This window comes from Coturnix japonica, chromosome Z (assembly GCF_054131305.1).
Source record: "Coturnix japonica strain WE chromosome Z, WE-NBRP24, whole genome shotgun sequence".
Classification (NCBI taxonomy): Eukaryota; Metazoa; Chordata; class Aves; order Galliformes; family Phasianidae; genus Coturnix; species Coturnix japonica.
The window spans coordinates 26526043-26540617 of record NC_140702.1 but is presented as its reverse complement, the minus strand read 5'-3'; the positions used below and the strand labels follow the sequence as shown (position 1 = coordinate 26540617).

Below are 14575 nucleotides of genomic sequence, written 5' to 3'. Positions count from 1 at the left end.
AGGAGTGGAAGACATCCCAGGTTCACCATGCAGCTTGTCTGTTCTTGTCCAGATAATGAGAAGAGCGCATCTGGGTACTAAAAAATACAGTATATTTTGTTGGTGAATTTGGTTCCATAATCACAGCTCCTTTGGCTTTGCCTGAAGGGAGCCTATGCAGAGCAATGTGTGTGTGCATCAGCAGTCTGCCTCCTGGTTCTGTTCACGTTTAAGACTTGACAATTCTTTTTACTGTTGCTGCACTGCTATCATTTGTTGCCCTGAAAAGTGTGCTGGCATTTTGTTTCCGTACGAACTGCTGTCTGTATCCAAATGATTTACCATGTATGGTGGTGTGCCTTTGGGTCATGGGGCCTCAGGGGACTGGAAGCGTGGGAGCAAGAGCACATCCTCAACTAAAATTAAAAATCATTGCTTCTATTCTGTCCTTCCCTTCTTCTAAAGGAAGGAAATGTTGTGACATTTTCTTGTCTGTCCTGATGTATCCCTGCTAGGAGGTCCTAGTACTGATGTGGTTAGGAGTTCCCTAATTTTGACAAATTATGGGAAAAATAAAAATAAAAATGTGCCTTTTCCAGTTCTGAAAGATTTGACTCATCCCTATGTTTACCTGAGAAGAGATGACCAATTTTTCTTGTCACTCTTTGGAGAGAGTTGTTTTTTCTAGTTATAAGAGTGAGGTCTACTTCCCATCTCCTGACCAGAAAAAGCAGTCATGTATGTAACACAGTTCTCTACCTATGCGGTAGATCAGGCAATTCCTGGAAATCTGGAATAAATCACTGGCAGTTCTGGGGGGATTCTTCAAAAGGAGGCAGTTAGTTAGATGCAGTGTGAGCTGCCTCTTTTTGAAGCATTTTGTGCATATTGTGACCTACTGCACTGAGCCCTCAGGAAAGAGGGCCACTAGAGGGAAACTATATTCCAGACAGCTTACCATGACATGCTGCAAAGAACTTACAGGACTGCGGATCAGTTTGACCTATGCATTTTTCTTCCTTCCTTCACTCTCTCCTTCCTCTGTATGCCCATCTAATACTCTGATGAACGTTGATCTTCTGCATGTTTCAGTCTGTTTTAATGTATTCTTTCTAATGGGGTGTAAAGTCCCAGAGGATTTTTCTTTTCAAATAGAAGCAGTGTGTGAATCAGAGAATGAAATATTCTGTTGTGAGACTGTGTGGTAATTGAGAAATAATATTGTCTGGTAGAGTCAGAACATACTGTTAACACCATTTTACACCAATTGTGTTCCTTAAACCTCACTATTGTAGTTTCACTGGAAAAATGGCTTGGCTTGACATGGTCTAAGATCTAAGGCTCTATAATCAGAGCCTTTCTTTCACCCTGTGATTGCACATCCTGTTCAATTAGAAAATTGGAGACTATAAGATACTTTCAGTTTGAAATAAGGAAATGTGAGTATTAATTTACAATATTCGTCCCATTGACTAAGAACTATTATGAGTTATGAATTATAAATAATAAATGATAAATTATACAACGTGGTGTTCATCTGTAGATTTACAGTTCTTATCCTGTGTATGTGGAAATATCCAGAGCATTATTCACCAGGAAAATGGGATAGAAATTTTCACTTGACCTCAAGATCTACTGGCTTTAGCTTAATCCAGAACAACCACAAATGCCTATTCTATTCCTGTTTGTGTTCAAGGACATACCCAGCTGCAATACAGGCATGTACATTGATTGCTGAGCTGAGCCAAACAATCACATCTCCTTGCAGTGATGTCTTCTCGCTGGGGTAAATACAATGCCAAACTTCCAGAGAAGGGAGTAGTAAGACTTCTGTTTTTGGTGAACAGAGTAGGTCATACTTGCTTAAAATGCTGGGCTTTATTTTTGGTGCCCATTCTAAAATATTTCTCTCCATTTGCACAGTACAGAGACATGCTTCAAATGTTTCATGGTATCACTGCAGTTACACTTTGCATAGTGGAACTTATGTTTCCCTCTGTATCTGTGCCCTGCTCAGCCAACTGACTCTCCACTGGGATGCACTAAGACCTATGTGTATTACCCATCAGGAGCATGAAGTTTGTGGAAAACCTTCAAGAGCGAACCACGTAGAAACAGTTTTGAAACATAGATGTCACTATTTCACTGTGTTTATTGTCCTCTTCATCACTAGTGCTGGCTTTCAATGCTCTCTACTGTGTTTACTTTTCAGCGGAGGACAATGCTGTTACCTGGCCAGGAATAAATTCCTCATCTAAATGTCTGAAATAAAAGAAGTAGCTTTTCAGATTTGACATATAATTACCTAACATTGTTGTATTAACCATCTCGACAGGTTAAAAGCTAGAATGTAAATGCAGCTAGTCTGAACACTTGACTCTAAATTGGCAACCAGATAATGGCATTTTGAAGTAGCATTTTGCTCAAAATTACATTTATTTCAAACCTAAGGACTTAGCTCTGTCCCACAAAGTAGGCTGTGCAAGAATATCTTTTGTGTCTCAGCAGGTCTGGTCCCCATTGTACTGAGTCCTAGCTCCTGCCTTACAGTTCAGGGAAGATAAACAAGCACCAAACAGTTTTTCCTCATGTTAATGCTAGAATCAGCTCCTCTAAAATACCTTTTCCTTTTTATTTATTTTTTATTTTATTTTATTTTATTTTTAATTTTCTCTCTGGACATTTTCTGTGGACATTTTTACTGAATGTCAACGTGCACATAAGTCCTTTGAAAACAATAAATTTCACTGTTCATGCACAAGGGCAAATATGATATACTGTTCTCTGTCTCCCCTCCCCTCTCTTTTTTCTTTGTTTCTCTCACTCTCTCTCTCTCTCTTCTTTCTTTCTTCCTCCCTCCCTCCCTTTCTTGTTAGGCAAGTGGGAGTATCCATTACAATCAACTACACTTAAGAGATGAATGCTTTTACCAGTTACAGGTACCAGTTATGTTTCCTTGTAGCGTGTTTGGACACCAGATGTTGTCTCAGTTCACTTCTCAGGTTTCCACTGGATGCAGTCTGTCATTCTGGCAGCTTCAAACTCATCTTCTTTTCTTACCACTGAAGTACAGCACAAATGTCACTAGGTGCTGTGTGAAAGAAACATATGGCATGACTGTGGCTGAGGAGGGATTCCTCATGGAAGTACAAGTGCTGGAAGTATTACATAAGTGGGAGGTTTTTTCTTCCTTTCTTTCTCTAATTGTTGGTTTTGTTTTATTGAAACTGACACGTCAGCCTGCAAGCAGGCGCCTTGCCACTCCAGCAGATGGGCAGGAACATAAGTAGCCAAGAGAATAATTCTGTGTACATCTCAAATGTGTGATGTGATGATCCAATTCCCAGGGAGGGCTGCCACTGTAGTCCTTCATAAGGAGCTTCCTTGGCATATGGATATAGGGGAAATAGAATATTAGCTCTTAATTACTTAAAAAAAAAAAAAAAAAAGAAAAGGAAAAAAAGGAAACAAAAATCAAAAACAAACCCAAACCACACAAAAGTAGCATAAAAGTAGTGAGCAGTAAGTTTGTAGGGATTTCAGCTCCAACAAATGAGAAGGAGAATGTCTAGAATTACCAAAGTGTCTTTATTTTTATGTATCTGTTTCATGGAAAGATGGCCCTTAAGTACTAAAGAAGTGATGCCTGAACTGAAGCTGATAACTTAAAAGAATGATAGATTTACCCTATTGGCACCATTTTTATTTTATTTTTTTTCACTTTTGCTCAATATTTAAACAAGTAATGCTTTCAAGAACCAACAAGGCTTGAAAGAGCTACGTAGTGGTAATATTTGGTAAAGTTTGATAGCTCCATACCCCATGGAGTGTTTACAGCCTAGAAGAAGGCATTAGACGGCTGGTGCTGAAGCAATTGGAAAGCTGGGACATAGGCATAAGTAAAACAGAAGCTGAATATTACAAACGTATGTAATGATATGTTTTATTTAGATGTAACATTAGAGATTTTCCCTTTTCCAGAAGTTCTGTAGGTCTCACAGGAATTTCACTCACTAAGAGGAGTATAAAAAAGCCAGTTGTGTACACCTGGTCTAAAGAGATCACTTCTCCAGAACTTCTGTCCAAGAAGGCTTAGCAGAAGGAAGGATATACTGTGAGTTCCTTTCACTGCAAATTAGATTATCTTTTCTTTAGGCTACTAAGACTTTGTGATCAGACTGCTTTACTACCAGGCATTCCCATAGTTATTCAGCCCTTTTGGACATTTTTAACTGACTAAAGGAAAGGAAAAAAAATTTTGGAATGAATAGATCTAATGAAAATTAGTGCCTTTGTAGAAGCAAAAGCCTTCACTGAGAAAAAAAAAAAAAAAAAAAAAAGACAGAATAATAGAATCACAAGGTTGGAAAGGACCTACAAGATTACCTAGTACAACCATCCTCCCTTTACCAAACCTACAGAAAAACACAAAACCATATCTCCTAGCTCTCTATGTAGACGCTTCTTGAGCACTGCCAGGGATGGCGACTCTACCACCTCCCTGGGCAGCCATTCCAGTGCCTGACCACTCTCTGAGAGAAAAAGTAGCTTCTTATGTTCAATCTAAACATCATCTGATACAACTTGTGGCCATTTCCTTGGGTCCTGTTTGTTGCCTGGGAGAAGAGCTGCAGGGTGACCTCATTGCAGCCTTTCAGTACCTGAAGGGTACCTATAATCAGGAGGCTTGCAAACTCTTTGAAAGGGCCGATAATTGTAAGACAAGGGGAAATGGTTTTAGGTTGAAAGAGGGAAGATTTAGGTTGGATGTTAGGGGGAAGTTCTTTACTAGGAGAGTAGTGAGGTCCTGGAACAGGCTGCCCAAAGGCGTTTTGGATGCCCCTTCCCTGGAGGTGTTCAAGGCCAGGTTGGATGGGGCCCTGGGCAACATGGAAGTTTGGTGGCTTTGCCAGGCAGGGGGTTGGAGCTTCTTGAGGTCCCTTCCAACCTGAGTCATTTTGTGATTCTGTGATTCTGTGAAGAGGCCAAGCCCCTCCTCATCACAACCTCCCTTCAGGAAGTTGTAGAGTGCAGTGAGGTCTCCCCTGAGCCTCCTCTTCTCCAGCCTAAACAATCCCAGCTCCCTGAGCCGCTCCTCATAAGATTTGTGCTCCAGACCCCTCACCAGTTTCATTGCCCTTCTCCGGACATGTTACAGGGCTTCAATGTCTTTCTTTGTAGTGAGGAGCCCAAAACTGAACTCAGTACTCAAGATGCGGCCTCACCAGAGCTGAGTACAGAGGGATGATCACCTCTCTGCTCCTGCTGTCCACACTGTTTCTTATACAGGCCAAGATGCTGTTGGCCTTCTTAGCCACCTGGGCACACGGTCACCTCATGTTCAGCTGAGCATCGATAGAACTCAGTTCTTAGATATTCTGTTTGGTAGCCCATTAGCCAGCCATCAATCATTCATACAGTTGCAAATTGCTCATATTTCTTTCTTTGTGGGGGTGTTGTTTCAGTGAGAAGGTGGAGAGAACTAAGGACATAAATCCATAGGAAACCCTCTTAGTACTGTTACCTACAGAACACCCTGTAATGCTTCTATTTTTAAATGATGACAAAATCAATATTTTCAAAACAGAAATTGATTCAGTGCAAAATATTAAGAAAGATCTTTCTTTGGGTGAGCTGAAGTATTAGGCTGACCAAACCACCATGGGAAACATCAGGAAACATTAAAACAGAATAATAATATTCAGTCAAAACAAACAGAAACATCCTTTGCCTTTAGAAGGGGATTGGAGGTTAGGTCTGTGCTTTGACTATTCTTTTCCTATGCGTGTAAGTGAATGTATGACCTTCACTTACACAAACAACTGTAATATACTTTGTAGCTGGGCCATTCTGGTGCTCACAGTAACATAGCACTGTGCAGCCCTGCAGAAGGAAGCTGCTCAAACATTTATTTGTGGAGACATTTTTACAAAACTTCACACTGCTGTGATTACAGTTACTAAGCTTACTTAGATCATATGCAGGAAAACCTTTGAATGCTGAGGAGATATACCATTGTCCCAATGTACATAACCTTGAAGATGAGTGTCTAATCATTTTCTTCTTCCTGAAACTAGGGAATCTGAAACAGAGGGCATGTGTGGGAGCCCAGTTATTGATGAGCCATGGTGGTGGAGCTTAAGCAAACATTTAGTCTAGCACTTCTTGATGCTCATTTTGGTTGTTCCTCCGAGTCCTAAGTTGCTTATGGACACTTTCCTGCTTCCAGAAGCTTTTCAATTTTGGGGGCTAATCTCCATTCTTCACAGATAAGCTAAGAAGCATATAGGGTTCAAATTGAAATTACTTGAGAAATCTATGCTGATTTTGCAGAAACCTGTCCATTATTTTTTTCAACAGTGTTCTAATAAATACCTCAAGTAAGAATGGAGCTCTGCTGTTTAGATCTAAACAAAATTCTTGAAAACATAGTTTCCAGTCTCAATAGCATTAACTGACGGAATGGTATAGTGAAGATCTAATGAAAAAGGTGTATTCAGATTACCTTCATGCTTGCAGAGTGAATGCCTCTGTTAGCTGTATGCTTAGGTTTAAATAAGTATCAGAATTGGGCCTAAAAAATGCCACATGCAAAGTGTGATACAATCGAAACTGAATCTTAAAGATTATCTAAAAACCTGTCCAAATCAATTTACAGTCTACACATTGCTGTTACATAGGTGTTCAAAAATTGAAAACAAAAGTAGGTACCAGTTAGGTTTAGGTGTGAGTGCCATTTAAATAAAAGGTAAGTTAGTGATGAAAAGAAAAATAAAATACTGATGTGTGGTTTTAGCAATACAGAGGTTAGTGTAATGATCTGAAAACACATCGGAGCAAAACATCAGTTTGTTGGTGCTTGGTTATCTTTCTCCTTGTAGGGCAGTGTATAAGTCATGTATCTGAGTTTGCAAGATAGGACTTAGAGATTTTTAGAAGTATAAATACCAGTAACTTAGGCCTAGATTCAAAAATGGCATCTGAAAAAGTACTTCTACTAGTCAAGGAAACTACTCAAAGGTTTTAGTCACTTTGCCCTTTGAATAGTTCTGCTGAGATCAGATGCAAAGCTGCAGATTTACACAAATGTTGGTGAACTCAGATACCAGGCATTTGTCTATTTATCTGATTTAGAAAGATAAACAGTTATGTTAAAAAGGGTCTGGAGCAGCATTGGAATGCAGAAGGCTCAATTTATTCAACTCAAAAAGCAAGAACTAGCCACTTAAAAAAGCCATGTGATTAAGATGAGTCATTCTTGGCAGACACATACTACATTAGAAAGGAAAATCATCTTGATTTCAGTGCAGTAATACTAAACAGAACTTCACGTATTTTAAAGAACATGTGAAGAGAACTTAGGTGTTTAAGTACAAGCAAATTGTAAATTTGGCTGTACCTGTATGTTTACTTTAAAACTGTCTGTAAGAGGTTAAGAACATTTTTTATGTTCCATTCTAAACTGAACTGTGTGGGGTTTTTTTTTGGTTTTGTGTGTGTGTGTGTTTTGTTTTGTTTTGTTTTTTCTCTTTTTCATGGCAAGGCCCTGTGTCCTTACATGTGCTCTTTTATGCACGTTCATTCCATCACAGTTTGTTATGATATGTGAAGCACTGCATAGTTCTACAAAGAGAAATTTGCTTTAAGAAGAAAAAGACACAACTTCATGACTATGGAGTGTTAAGTTACTTAGGGTATTTCACTGTTAATAAGTTATTAACAATAACTTTCTTGGTCCTATATATTACCAGATGATGATGATGTCAAAATACAGGAAACTATATACTAGTCTGAGATATGAAGTAATTTCTTCTGTAAGGGGTGGAATCTTTAGAAGTTACTATAATTATACCCTTCCTTTTTAAAAAATCTCTATGAAAAACACTTAAAGCTTGGAATAGATGTTCTGAAATAATTTTAATGTATCCTGTAAAGTACTTTTTTTTTGTTTGTTTGTTTGTTTGTTTGTTTAGTAAATTGGAACTCATTCTAATGTCTTAACATCTCTAGGGAAGGTGGCAGAAAATGTTTCAAAATACCTAAAAAAATGTTCCTAACAAATGAGTGGAATGCATTGGTCAAATGTGTGCCCCAGGCAAATACTATGAAAAACATGAACTCAGCAATTCCCTGCAACAGATTGAAGTTGTGGTTGGTAATAATTTCCTTTGCATAAATATTCATTAGCACAAGAAGACAGAAAGCACATGCCCAGATACAGAAAGCTAAGAAACAATGCCACTCAGAGGATTTAGTCATAGAAAAAAACATTACTGACAAATAGAGGGCATGCAAAGTTGTGCACATGATTTGTGTTTTCTGTAACTTAGGCAGAACAAGAAATCTCAGCACTGTCAGTGAAATAATAGGGATGGTGTTCTATGGTAGTGAATAGAGTGTAGCTGGGTGTAGCTAAGAATGTTTCTTACCTAGTTGATTCTCTAAAAGTGTTCGGGTAAATGAGCATTTTACTCTCAGTTCAACCTGTTGAGAATAGCCTTTGTTTTCGTAGATGCATTGCATGAACCTTCAGCTTGAAAATCGTTTCAGATGTGTTTGCTACAAGTGAAACAAAGTTAACACAGCTGGTGCCGGGACATGCACAATGTTTAACATCTCTAGAACTCACACCTGGTGTATCTCATACTGAACTTCGAAAAAACAAGACTGTCAGAACAAATAGCTAAAACTGAAAAGTTCATTCTGAGTGTGTTTTTATGCAAAAAGTTAACGTTTGTTCTGACCACACTTAAAACTGCCTGTAAGTGGGCCAGCTTTGGCTTGCTGATCATATAGCTTCATTAATATTGTTCTGAGTCTGTGTTAATATGCTGCGCTGTGCAAGCTTACTTGTCTCTGCAACTGTCTTCACAGCTACTTTAGGAGACAGAAAAAATGATATGTCTTCTGGGAAAGCTGAATATCTCTTTTATGAAGCATACAAATACTTCCTTTTGCATCTACCCTATTAGCTCCAGGAGATTTTCAAATGGATGATTTTAGGTAGAGAATAGAGCTGGTTTAAGAGGCTGAAAAATCCTGAAAAAGAATTCCTGTCCAGTTATTTGTATTGCAGAGCTACTTTGCTCAGGTTCTATCAAATATATCTCCTTTAACCCTGTCATCCTCAAAACCTTGTATCTTTTTGGATACAAAGGAACTGAAGGCTCCAAAACAATATGCTTACTTAAAGTAGTTTTCATTTGATGACTCTGCCATCAATAGGAGATACATTTTTATTTATTTATTTATTATTTTATTTTATTTATTTATTTTCTGTAAACATTTTGCTTTTCATGTAACACTCAGCTCACATAGTGAAGGAATAGCCTGTTGTAGTTTCTGCTGCTGGTCATTCAATTAGGGATGCTTTGTGGTTAACAGGAGTTCTAGATCCTTTATTGTTTTCAAGATTATACACCCTATGTATTTCAGTCCCAGACAAAACCTGTTCAGATTTGAAATCAGTTTGACTAGGTTCCTTTATAGCAATCAGATATTTTGCAGATGTAAGTTTGATTTGGAACAATGAACTTCGATTAACCCCAAGTTGTGTTTTTTCATTATTTATCATCATAGCCAGCAGTCAGGAGTTCAAATTGGAAGAACTAGTCACATCATTGTTATTCTGTCTTTTGTAATGCACACTCACATACTTCATAAAATGAACATCATGAGCACGTATTTCCCATTCTTCTTCCTAGGTTCCCTGTTTTATAAACTCAAATCAAATGTAGAATGCATCTGAATCACAGTTCTGTAGTTCTTCACAACCTGCTATTCATGAGCAGAAAGAAGTTGTCATGGAAACTTGAACTGGCAGATACAAGACAATAATTTGATTCAAATTCTTTATTCGATGAATATGCTCTATTTCTTTTAATTAATCACAAAAGATTAGAGGCTTCCTTGTATATGTCTATTATGTGAAATAAGTTGCTAAGCAATTTCGATTAATACAATGTTGAGTACCTCTATGTATCTATATATCACAGAAAGGGCCTATTAATTATGATTGGAAAGACAAGTCACATGGGGAGTTGCATTTCCTTGTGCATTAGGTATGTTTTCTTTTCTTAAGAAAATAGCTTTCTTAAACTCATGTTTTTTGTTTGTTTGTGGGTTTTTGTTGTTGTTGTTGTTGTTTTATGTTAATACTTTCAATTTTGGATATTTACTTAGCAGGACTTGTTCTGAGGAACATTACAATCAGTAAACTCATTTGTTATAATGTTTACTATCAGAAGACAAAGGAAAATAATTTGTTACTTAATTGTATTATAATAGCATCTCATGATGGATTTCCCCCCCTAGTTTATTAACAAAGAAACAGTTTATTTGACATTACATTACCCTGAGATTTCAAAGAGGATCCATCCAGTCAAACAGGTTTCTGTCATGAGCAGAATACTCTGAATTCTGGAAGAAGCAGTCTGTTAGAGTTTACTTTTTTCAGAATTTAGAAATAATAATTTTTGCAGTACATTCTGCTGATGAATATTTGTGAGATGGGTGCAAAATTGCTTTGGTGGATGAATAACCAATTGTTTAATGGCTATTTTTTATTAAATCATAGAATTATGCCAAAGCTGCTCATTCTATGGGCTGAAAAGAATGGTATCTGATCTGGACACAGGGCAAAATTCCTGTTGAAGTATCTTCTTTTCATCTTTAAGTCCATACCTACATCAGAAAATATGTCTGAGCAGATAGAGGAGAATGAAGCAGAGCTGTGATAGAGTAATAGCTGCCAGAAGCACTGAACTGAGCTCTCAAAAAAAGCCATGTAAACTATCAAAACATTGGAAAAGTTGAAGTAGATGCTGCCAAGGCATAACCTGTCAAGGAGTGCAGCATCTGGAGAACACAAACGATTTTTATTTATTTATTTATTTATTTTCCAAACTAGCATAGTCACAAAAGAATTTTGGGGCAATGTGAGTTGCCACAAAGCTAGAAATAAATGACTTTTTCTTTATCTTCACCTGTATGGTTCATGCATTTGGATTGATGTACAGCTGTATTGTAGGTTTTCTTGCACAGCTTTGGTAACAGTGAGTGAAAACTGGCATAAGCCACTCCTGTTTTGTTGACATATTTTTTAAGATGCTACCACTTTTGAGGAATTGGGTTTCAGTCTATGTAAAGTAAAAATCCCACAGCAAATCCACAATATATGATTACAGCAGTAAACCAGATAATACAATTCTCTGTGGTGGATCAAATAAAAAGAATATAGCAACCTGAGTTTTGTGCTTTTGTTAAGGTTTCTTTTTGGTCTTAGCTGAACTAGAGGCAGGGTTTTCCACCAATTTTTTTCTGTTACTCTTGTAAGTGATAGTGTTATACCCCAAATTCTGGCTCCCATACATGGAGAGAGAGGTCACGTTAATGGTCTGGCTGTGAACTACTAGGTGGACACATTGCCTTTCCTGCCACTACTGCTTGTGAGGTGATGGATGATTTGAGAGCTATCGCTTCTTCATCTGTGACATATGTCATCTAGCTTTCACAACAACCATGACTCAAGAATATGCAGCAGGTCACAGGCACAGCTTGTGCCTTGAAGTTTATCATGTCACTGTGAACAGAGAAAATTCTGGACCACCATCAGTAAACTTTCTAGACACGGTCTACACTTCCTGTATATCTTGCATATGCTTATTGTTTCTGGAGTTATATCTAATACATAAGGAAACTGGTATGTTTGGCTCCTCTCAGAGCACAGCATGTCATCACTTAGACCAGCAAATATCTTACACTTACAGACAATAAAGAAAGGTGGATAAAGAGCCTATGCACGTAAGTGTCCAGGTCTGCCAATGAAAGCAAAGTGCTTAGATGGCTCAGGCTTGACAGTTCATCTTCTGCAGACCTTTTGACAGTGACAAACGTGACATAGCTCTGTATGTTTGTCAGAGGTGCACTGTCACCAGCACCTCTGATGATGTTGTCATCATGATTGTAAAAACCTCACTGTAAAAGCTCTTTACCAGTGCCTAACAGTGGACAGACCCTGTCCTGAAGATTTCTCCAGTGTACACTGGGGTTACAATATGCTCCTTGTCAAACGTCATCAGCACAACAGAACTGAGGAGATTCACATGTGATTCTGTGTGTAAGAAAAGAAAACTTCAGCTAAGTCCCATCCAGTCTGCTGTGCTTCTCACCATTTTTATTTTTAATTTTTTGCCAGCTGCTTTAACTTCTTGTTTTATAGGTGTAGCTGATTTCTCAAGCAGGCTTGAGTTTTCATGCCTGAAATGCTTTGTAGTACGTTCATATTGAATATTATATCTACATTGTATATTGTATAGCTAACATTGTTATAAAAAAGGTTTTATGTATCTTACAGAAATGTGTGAAATAATTTACTTTATTGGCAGTGGTTTTTCCTACAATCTGCACTTGGAGCAAAGAGATAAGTCTTGGCTGAGTGCAGAAGTATTGCTCCTTGTAAATTCTTTCTCTCTTTCCAGGAATTAGGAGTTACCCTTTCCTGATTTCTTGTCTCTGTAGCCTTGATAACTTGTTGGAATGTGTAAAAATTTTTTTTACCTCTGTTTCTCTCAGTGAAAAATTGTTTCTATGGTAGCATGAAGTGAATTTTCTGAAGAAAAGTATTTTCATCTAGAACTTTACTTCTAGATTGAGAGGGAAAAAAAAAGAAAAATAAACAATTTTGTTGAAAACTCTGTACTAGAAGCCTAAATGTTAATGTATATTTACTGTCTAACTGTATATGCATTTATCTATTACATAATCTGAGACAAACAGGTCAAGTAACATATCATGGTTTGAAATGAAATTTTATCTTTCGCTATATACTACAAGTCTTTCACAACAAGTTATATATAAGCAGAAACCACATATGCATGTATAGAAAAATGTGGAGTTAACTCTTCCCCAGATATGTCATGGTAGGGGAAAGTGTCTCCTCTGGTCTCAGATGAGCCATGTTCAACAGTATTTAACACTGCAACATACATGGCACTGTAAATTTCCTTGTCACTACAGTCCTACCTGTTCAGTGTGAGAAAATGTTTTTCACAGAGCAAAAGTGGACCCACAGTCTGTTTCTTAAGTACAGATCTGCAGTGAATAAACTGATTTTCTGTTCGTGGCTCACACTGGTATTTCAGTGGAAGTACTCACAGCATTATCTGTAGTTCAGTGATAAAATCTCTAACACCATACCGATGAATGACTGCTGTTCAGGGCATCCTCAGATTGCACCAGAAATATCAAGGAATATTTTTATACTCACATGACAGATTCTGAAACTGAAGGAGGGTATGAATAACTCATCTAAAACCATATAGCAAGTTAGAAGCTAATCAGAAGTTTTATACACCATTTATACATCTTGTGTAATATACATAAAAAACTGATGGATTGTTTTTGACTTGCTGAGTGAGTCACAACTGTGTAAAACTCTCCTTCACTTTCTGAATATATAGAAAATAAACCCATCAATGTCTATGTGTTTTTATTTTTTTTCCTTCTGTTGTTTTTCTCATTCTGCTCTGTTCTTGTCTCTTCCTGGTTAGCAGCTGCCATCTTTTGTGGGTGCTTTCTTCAGCTCTGGCAATGAAGCTGTTGTGTGCACTCAGCAGTCTCCAAGAAGCATTTCCAGAAATGTCCTGTAAATTGTATCTGATGGTGCTATTAACTTGAGATTTGGTCTGTGAAAGGAGAAAAGCACTTAAATCAGAAGTTCAATCAATAGACAGTAGTCCCTGGCAGTTTTGTGCAGATAGTATTTTATTTTGTGGTATATACTATTTAACAATAAAGGCACTGAAATCAAACAACTAGCAAAATGATCATGCAATCATGTAAGAATTATTTCACAAGTGTAGGCAGTTCAAAGGCTATTCAATTATTTAGGTTTAGATTTCGAGTGGGGTATACACAAAGTGAAATATGGAGAAAAGAATAAATAGCTTGCTTGAAAACTAAGGCTGCTGGAGTCAGGCATTTCCATTTATTTATCATATAGACATATATTTACCTCATACTTTTTTATAGACCTCCTCCTCTCTAGTGATATATAAGCAGTTTTGTGGTCAGTGGGATCTGCTGGATGTCCTTTCCTAGCTGGGGCATTAGATATACATGGGGCTTGCAGTCCTGTGTGTAATATACCCCATCTGTTACAAGACTGAAATGAACATTTGGTACACACGCCTGCCAAATGAACTGCTGTGAGCTGCCAAAGTGTAACATGTTAAGGGGGAGAGAAGGTTGAATTTCCCAATTCTCTGACGTCTGAGAATGTGGCAACTGGAAAATATCTTATAGAGACGATTACAATGAAAGAGTACCAATACATTAGCAATTTATATCATCAGTCTCTCTGGTGTTTCTAGTCATTTTCCCACCTTACACCTGGGTCCACAGTTGTCTTTCACAGCAGTGAGCGGAGGTTTGCTGCCACCGGGCATTACTCAGTCCTTCCCTGGGGTGCACAATCAGGCATCCTGTTTTTCCCTTGGAATCTCCTTGCTTTCAGCTCCAAAAATATCACTTTTCTGCTAGAATTCAGGGCTTCCAGCAGAGGTATGTATTTTTTAGTCTAGGAACCAGACCAGTG

General features: G+C 37.8%; 1 long non-coding RNA gene across 1 annotated transcript; it reads right to left on the bottom strand.

The window, feature by feature from the left end:
* Positions 1 to 13453: 13453 nt before the first annotated feature.
* Positions 13454 to 14095, bottom strand: LOC146753829 (uncharacterized). Its single transcript, XR_014939410.1, has 2 exons — positions 13994 to 14095; positions 13454 to 13664 (listed from the first exon to the last, which is right to left on the bottom strand). It is a non-coding gene; the product is annotated as an uncharacterized LOC146753829 (long non-coding RNA).
* Positions 14096 to 14575: the final 480 nt, after the last annotated feature.